Raw genomic sequence first — 7,500 nt, forward strand, 5'->3', positions numbered from 1 at the left:
TTGGCTCACTGGCGCCGCCAGGTTGGTATGGCCGTAAGCGAAGACAGCAGCAAAGAGAGGGCTATTTAAAGACCAGCCAATCTAATCGCCAGTACATTATATAAGTAGGAAAGAAAACCCAAAAGCTTATAGCACCTGGTATTCCTAGGCAGTCTCTCATCAAAGTGCTAACCATACCTAAACCTGCTAAGATTCAGAGATCGGGCATTGACTCTTTTTATTTTATTTTTTTTTTTAAATGAAAGATTATTATATAATTCGTGAAATTTTCCAAAGAGATTAAAGCACCTGGTATTCCCAGGCAGTCTCTCATCAAAGTGCTAACCAGACCTAAACCTGCTAAGATTCAGAGATCGGGCATTGACTCTATTTTTTGGCAAAATTATTATATACTAAGTGAAAAATGTCCAAAAAGCTTACAGCACCTGGTATTCCCAGGCAGTCTCCCATCCATGTACTAACCAGGCCCAAACCTGTTAATATTCAGAGATCGGGCATTGACTCTATTTTTTGGCAAAATTATTATATACTAAGTGAAAAATGTCCAAAAAGCTTACAGCACCTGGTATTCCCAGGCAGTCTCCCATCCATGTACTAACCAGGCCCAAACCTGTTAATATTCAGAGATCGGGCATTGACTCTATTTTATTTTTTTTTTATTTTTTTTTTAATGAAAGATTATTATATAATTCGTGAAATTTTTCAAACAGATTAAAGCACCTGGTATTCCCAGGCAGTCTCCCATCCATGTACTAACCAGGCCCAAACCTGCTAATATTCAGAGATCGGGCATTGACTCTATTTTTTGGCAAAATTATTATATACTAAGTGAAAAATGTCCAAAAAGCTTACAGCACCTGGTATTCCCAGGCGGTCTCCCATCCAAGTACTAACCAGGCCCAAACCTGCTTAGCTTCCGAGATCAGACGAGATCGGGCATAGCCAGGTTGGTATGGCCGTAAGCGAAGACAGCAGAAAAGAGAGGGCTATTTAAAGACCAGCCAATCTAATCGCCAGTACATTATATAAGTAGGAAAGAAAACCCAAAAGCTTAAAGCACCTGGTATTCCTAGGCAGTCTCTCATCAAAGTGCTAACCATACCTAAACCTGCTAAGATTCAGAGATCGGGCATTGACTCTTTTTTTTTTTTTTTTTTTTTAAATGAAAGATTATTATATAATTCGTGAAATTTTCCAAAGAGATTAAAGCACCTGGTATTCCCAGGCAGTCTCTCATCAAAGTGCTAACCAGACCTAAACCTGCTAAGATTCAGAGATCGGGCATTGACTCTATTTTTTGGCAAAATTATTATATACTAAGTGAAAAATGTCCAAAAAGCTTACAGCACCTGGTATTCCCAGGCAGTCTCCCATCCATGTACTAACCAGGCCCAAACCTGTTAATATTCAGAGATCGGGCATTGACTCTATTTTTTGGCAAAATTATTATATACTAAGTGAAAAATGTCCAAAAAGCTTACAGCACCTGGTATTCCCAGGCGGTCTCCCATCCAAGTACTAACCAGGCCCAAACCTGCTTAGCTTCCGAGATCAGACGAGATCGGGGATAGCCAGGTTGGTATGGCCGTAAGCGAAGACAGCAGCAAAGAGAGGGCTATTTAAAGACCAGCCAATCTAATCGCCAGTACATTATATAAGTAGGAAAGAAAACCCAAAAGCTTAAAGCACCTGGTATTCCTAGGCAGTCTCTCATCAAAGTGCTAACCATACCTAAACCTGCTAAGATTCAGAGATCGGGCATTGACTCTATTTTTTGGCAAAATTATTATATACTAAGTGAAAAATGTCCAAAAAGCTTACAGCACCTGGTATTCCCAGGCAGTCTCCCATCCATGTACTAACCAGGCCCAAACCTGTTAATATTCAGAGATCGGGCATTGACTCTATTTTTTTTTTTTTTTTTTTTTTTAATGAAAGATTATTATATAATTCGTGAAATTTTTCAAACAGATTAAAGCACCTGGTATTCCCAGGCAGTCTCCCATCCATGTACTAACCAGGCCCAAACCTGCTAATATTCAGAGATCGGGCATTGACTCTATTTTTTGGCAAAATTATTATATACTAAGTGAAAAATGTCCAAAAAGCTTACAGCACCTGGTATTCCCAGGCGGTCTCCCATCCAAGTACTAACCAGGCCCAAACCTGCTTAGCTTCCGAGATCAGACGAGATCGGGCATAGCCAGGTTGGTATGGCCGTAAGCAAAGACTGCTGCAAAGAGAGGGCTATTTAAAGACCAGCCAATCTAATCGCCAGTACATTATATAAGTAGGAAAGAAAACCCAAAAGCTTAAAGCACCTGGTATTCCTAGGCAGTCTCTCATCAAAGTGCTAACCATACCTAAACCTGCTAAGATTCAGAGATCGGGCATTGACTCTTTTTTTTTTTTTTTTTTTTTTTTTTTAAATGAAAGATTATTATATAATTCGTGAAATTTTCCAAAGAGATTAAAGCACCTGGTATTCCCAGGCAGTCTCTCATCAAAGTGCTAACCAGACCTAAACCTGCTAAGATTCAGAGATCGGGCATTGACTCTATTTTTTGGCAAAATTATTATATACTAAGTGAAAAATGTCCAAAAAGCTTACAGCACCTGGTATTCCCAGGCAGTCTCCCATCCATGTACTAACCAGGCCCAAACCTGTTAATATTCAGAGATCGGGCATTGACTCTATTTTTTGGCAAAATTATTATATACTAAGTGAAAAATGTCCAAAAAGCTTACAGCACCTGGTATTCCCAGGCAGTCTCCCATCCATGTACTAACCAGGCCCAAACCTGTTAATATTCAGAGATCGGGCATTGACTCTATTTTTTGGCAAAATTATTATATACTAAGTGAAAAATGTCCAAAAAGCTTACAGCACCTGGTATTCCCAGGCAGTCTCCCATCCATGTACTAACCAGGCCCAAACCTGTTAATATTCAGAGATCGGGCATTGACTCTATTTTTTGGCAAAATTATTATATACTAAGTGAAAAATGTCCAAAAAGCTTACAGCACCTGGTATTCCCAGGCGGTCTCCCATCCAAGTACTAACCAGGCCCAAACCTGCTTAGCTTCCGAGATCAGACGAGATCGGGCATAGCCAGGTTGGTATGGCCGTAAGCGAAGACAGCAGCAAAGAGAGGGCTATTTAAAGACCAGCCAATCTAATCGCCAGTACATTATATAAGTAAGAAAGAAAACCCAAAAGCTTAAAGCACCTGGTATTCCTAGGCAGTCTCTCATCAAAGTGCTAACCATACCTAAACCTGCTAAGATTCAGAGATCGGGCATTGACTCTATTTTTTGGCAAAATTATTATATACTAAGTGAAAAATGTCCAAAAAGCTTACAGCACCTGGTATTCCCAGGCAGTCTCCCATCCATGTACTAACCAGGCCCAAACTTGTTAATATTCAGAGATCGGGCATTGACTCTATTTTTTGGCAAAATTATTATATACTAAGTGAAAAATGTCCAAAAAGCTTACAGCACCTGGTATTCCCAGGCAGTCTCCCATCCATGTACTAACCAGGCCCAAACCTGCTAATATTCAGAGATCGGGCATTGACTCTATTTTTTTTTTTTTTTTTTTTTAATGAAAGATTATTATATAATTCGTGAAATTTTTCAAACAGATTAAAGCACCTGGTATTCCCAGGCAGTCTCCCATCCATGTACTAACCAGGCCCAAACCTGCTTAGCTTCCGAGATCAGACGAGATCGGGCATAGCCAGGTTGGTATGGCCGTAAGCGAAGACAGCAGCAAAGAGAGGGCTATTTAAAGACCAGCCAATCTAATCGCCAGTACATTATATAAGTAGGAAAGAAAACCCAAAAGCTTATAGCACCTGGTATTCCTAGGCAGTCTCTCATCAAAGTGCTAACCATACCTAAACCTGCTTAGATTCAGAGATCGGGCATTGACTCTATTTTTTGGCAAAATTATTATATACTAAGTGAAAAATGTCCAAAAAGCTTACAGCACCTGGTATTCCCAGGCAGTCTCCCATCCATGTACTAACCAGGCCCAAACCTGTTAATATTCAGAGATCGGGCATTGACTCTATTTTTTTTTTTTTTTTTTTTTTTTTAATGAAAGATTATTATATAATTCGTGAAATTTTTCAAACAGATTAAAGCACCTGGTATTCCCAGGCAGTCTCCCATCCATGTACTAACCAGGCCCAAACCTGCTAATATTCAGAGATCGGGCATTGACTCTATTTTTTGGCAAAATTATTATATACTAAGTGAAAAATGTCCAAAAAGCTTACAGCACCTGGTATTCCCAGGCGGTCTCCCATCCAAGTACTAACCAGGCCCAAACCTGCTTAGCTTCCGAGATCAGACGAGATCGGGCATAGCCAGGTTGGTATGGCCGTAAGCAAAGACTGCTGCAAAGAGAGGGCTATTTAAAGACCAGCCAATCTAATCGCCAGTACATTATATAAGTAGGAAAGAAAACCCAAAAGCTTAAAGCACCTGGTATTCCTAGGCAGTCTCTCATCAAAGTGCTAACCATACCTAAACCTGCTAAGATTCAGAGATCGGGCATTGACTCTTTTTTTTTTTTTTTTTTTTTTTTTTTAAATGAAAGATTATTATATAATTCGTGAAATTTTCCAAAGAGATTAAAGCACCTGGTATTCCCAGGCAGTCTCTCATCAAAGTGCTAACCAGACCTAAACCTGCTAAGATTCAGAGATCGGGCATTGACTCTATTTTTTGGCAAAATTATTATATACTAAGTGAAAAATGTCCAAAAAGCTTACAGCACCTGGTATTCCCAGGCAGTCTCCCATCCATGTACTAACCAGGCCCAAACCTGTTAATATTCAGAGATCGGGCATTGACTCTATTTTTTGGCAAAATTATTATATACTAAGTGAAAAATGTCCAAAAAGCTTACAGCACCTGGTATTCCCAGGCGGTCTCCCATCCAAGTACTAACCAGGCCCAAACCTGCTTAGCTTCCGAGATCAGACGAGATCGGGCATAGCCAGGTTGGTATGGCCGTACGCGAAGACAGCAGCAAAGAGAGGGCTATTTAAAGACCAGCCAATCTAATCGCCAGTACATTATATAAGTAGGAAAGAAAACCCAAAAGCTTAAAGCACCTGGTATTCCTAGGCAGTCTATCATCAAAGTGCTAACCATACCTAAACCTGCTAAGATTCAGAGATCGGGCATTGACTCTATTTTTTGGCAAAATTATTATATACTAAGTGAAAAATGTCCAAAAAGCTTACAGCACCTGGTATTCCCAGGCAGTCTCCCATCCATGTACTAACCAGGCCCAAACCTGTTAATATTCAGAGATCGGGCATTGACTCTATTTTTTTTTTTTTTTTTTTTAATGAAAGATTATTATATAATTCGTGAAATTTTTCAAACAGATTAAAGCACCTGGTATTCCCAGGCAGTCTCCCATCCATGTACTAACCAGGCCCAAACCTGCTAATATTCAGAGATCGGGCATTGACTCTATTTTTTGGCAAAATTATTATATACTAAGTGAAAAATGTCCAAAAAGCTTACAGCACCTGGTATTCCCAGGCGGTCTCCCATCCAAGTACTAACCAGGCCCAAACCTGCTTAGCTTCCGAGATCAGACGAGATCGGGCATAGCCAGGTTGGTATGGCCGTAAGCAAAGACTGCTGCAAAGAGAGGGCTATTTAAAGACCAGCCAATCTAATCGCCAGTACATTATATAAGTAGGAAAGAAAACCCAAAAGCTTAAAGCACCTGGTATTCCTAGGCAGTCTCTCATCAAAGTGCTAACCATACCTAAACCTGCTAAGATTCAGAGATCGGGCATTGACTCTTTTTTTTTTTTTTTTTTTTTTTTTTTAAATGAAAGATTATTATATAATTCGTGAAATTTTCCAAAGAGATTAAAGCACCTGGTATTCCCAGGCAGTCTCTCATCAAAGTGCTAACCAGACCTAAACCTGCTAATATTCAGAGATCGGGCATTGACTCTATTTTTTGGCAAAATTATTATATACTAAGTGAAAAATGTCCAAAAAGCTTACAGCACCTGGTATTCCCAGGCAGTCTCCCATCCATGTACTAACCAGGCCCAAACCTGTTAATATTCAGAGATCGGGCATTGACTCTATTTTTTGGCAAAATTATTATATACTAAGTGAAAAATGTCCAAAAAGCTTACAGCACCTGGTATTCCCAGGCGGTCTCCCATCCAAGTACTAACCAGGCCCAAACCTGCTTAGCTTCCGAGATCAGACGAGATCGGGCATAGCCAGGTTGGTATGGCCGTAAGCGAAGACAGCAGCAAAGAGAGGGCTATTTAAAGACCAGCCAATCTAATCGCCAGTACATTATATAAGTAAGAAAGAAAACCCAAAAGCTTAAAGCACCTGGTATTCCTAGGCAGTCTCTCATCAAAGTGCTAACCATACCTAAACCTGCTAAGATTCAGAGATCGGGCATTGACTCTATTTTTTGGCAAAATTATTATATACTAAGTGAAAAATGTCCAAAAAGCTTACAGCACCTGGTATTCCCAGGCAGTCTCCCATCCATGTACTAACCAGGCCCAAACTTGTTAATATTCAGAGATCGGGCATTGACTCTATTTTTTGGCAAAATTATTATATACTAAGTGAAAAATGTCCAAAAAGCTTACAGCACCTGGTATTCCCAGGCAGTCTCCCATCCATGTACTAACCAGGCCCAAACCTGTTAATATTCAGAGATCGGGCATTGACTCTATTTTTTTTTTTTTTTTTTTTTTTAATGAAAGATTATTATATAATTCGTGAAATTTTTCAAACAGATTAAAGCACCTGGTATTCCCAGGCAGTCTCCCATCCATGTACTAACCAGGCCCAAACCTGCTAATATTCAGAGATCGGGCATTGACTCTATTTTTTGGCAAAATTATTATATACTAAGTGAAAAATGTCCAAAAAGCTTACAGCACCTGGTATTCCCAGGCGGTCTCCCATCCAAGTACTAACCAGGCCCAAACCTGCTTAGCTTCCGAGATCAGACGAGATCGGGCATAGCCAGGTTGGTATGGCCGTAAGCAAAGACTGCTGCAAAGAGAGGGCTATTTAAAGACCAGCCAATCTAATCGCCAGTACATTATATAAGTAGGAAAGAAAACCCAAAAGCTTAAAGCACCTGGTATTCCTAGGCAGTCTCTCATCAAAGTGCTAACCATACCTAAACCTGCTAAGATTCAGAGATCGGGCATTGACTCTTTTTTTTTTTTTTTTTTTTTTTTTTTAAATGAAAGATTATTATATAATTCGTGAAATTTTCCAAAGAGATTAAAGCACCTGGTATTCCCAGGCAGTCTCTCATCAAAGTGCTAACCAGACCTAAACCTGCTAAGATTCAGAGATCGGGCATTGACTCTATTTTTTGGCAAAATTATTATATACTAAGTGAAAAATGTCCAAAAAGCTTACAGCACCTGGTATTCCCAGGCAGTCTCCCATCCATGTACTAACCAGGCC

The 7,500-nt window shown here is 39.7% G+C and overlaps 10 non-coding genes across 10 annotated transcripts; all 10 read right to left on the reverse strand.

Annotated features, from left to right (window-relative positions):
• Window positions 1-845: 845 nt before the first annotated feature.
• On the reverse strand, window positions 846-964 carry LOC128007666 (5S ribosomal RNA). The gene has a single exon (XR_008179422.1). It is a non-coding gene; the product is annotated as a 5S ribosomal RNA (ribosomal RNA).
• Window positions 965-1,474: 510 nt separating this feature from the next.
• LOC127994355 (5S ribosomal RNA) lies at window positions 1,475-1,593 on the reverse strand. Its single transcript, XR_008167347.1, has one exon. It is a non-coding gene; the product is annotated as a 5S ribosomal RNA (ribosomal RNA).
• A 513-nt stretch (window positions 1,594-2,106) lies between these two features.
• LOC128007667 (5S ribosomal RNA) lies at window positions 2,107-2,225 on the reverse strand. The gene has a single exon (XR_008179423.1). It is a non-coding gene; the product is annotated as a 5S ribosomal RNA (ribosomal RNA).
• Window positions 2,226-3,015: 790 nt separating this feature from the next.
• On the reverse strand, window positions 3,016-3,134 carry LOC128007668 (5S ribosomal RNA). Its single transcript, XR_008179424.1, has one exon. It is a non-coding gene; the product is annotated as a 5S ribosomal RNA (ribosomal RNA).
• Window positions 3,135-3,645: 511 nt separating this feature from the next.
• LOC128006179 (5S ribosomal RNA) lies at window positions 3,646-3,764 on the reverse strand. The gene has a single exon (XR_008178810.1). It is a non-coding gene; the product is annotated as a 5S ribosomal RNA (ribosomal RNA).
• Window positions 3,765-4,279: 515 nt separating this feature from the next.
• LOC128007669 (5S ribosomal RNA) lies at window positions 4,280-4,398 on the reverse strand. The gene has a single exon (XR_008179425.1). It is a non-coding gene; the product is annotated as a 5S ribosomal RNA (ribosomal RNA).
• Window positions 4,399-4,914: 516 nt separating this feature from the next.
• Window positions 4,915-5,033, reverse strand: LOC127997638 (5S ribosomal RNA). The gene has a single exon (XR_008170501.1). It is a non-coding gene; the product is annotated as a 5S ribosomal RNA (ribosomal RNA).
• Window positions 5,034-5,543: 510 nt separating this feature from the next.
• Window positions 5,544-5,662, reverse strand: LOC128007670 (5S ribosomal RNA). Its single transcript, XR_008179426.1, has one exon. It is a non-coding gene; the product is annotated as a 5S ribosomal RNA (ribosomal RNA).
• A 516-nt stretch (window positions 5,663-6,178) lies between these two features.
• On the reverse strand, window positions 6,179-6,297 carry LOC128007672 (5S ribosomal RNA). Its single transcript, XR_008179427.1, has one exon. It is a non-coding gene; the product is annotated as a 5S ribosomal RNA (ribosomal RNA).
• A 650-nt stretch (window positions 6,298-6,947) lies between these two features.
• On the reverse strand, window positions 6,948-7,066 carry LOC128007673 (5S ribosomal RNA). The gene has a single exon (XR_008179428.1). It is a non-coding gene; the product is annotated as a 5S ribosomal RNA (ribosomal RNA).
• Between the last annotated feature and the right edge of the window lie 434 nt (window positions 7,067-7,500).

Source organism: Carassius gibelio, chromosome B22, assembly GCF_023724105.1.
Source record: "Carassius gibelio isolate Cgi1373 ecotype wild population from Czech Republic chromosome B22, carGib1.2-hapl.c, whole genome shotgun sequence".
Taxonomy (NCBI): domain Eukaryota; kingdom Metazoa; phylum Chordata; class Actinopteri; order Cypriniformes; family Cyprinidae; genus Carassius; species Carassius gibelio.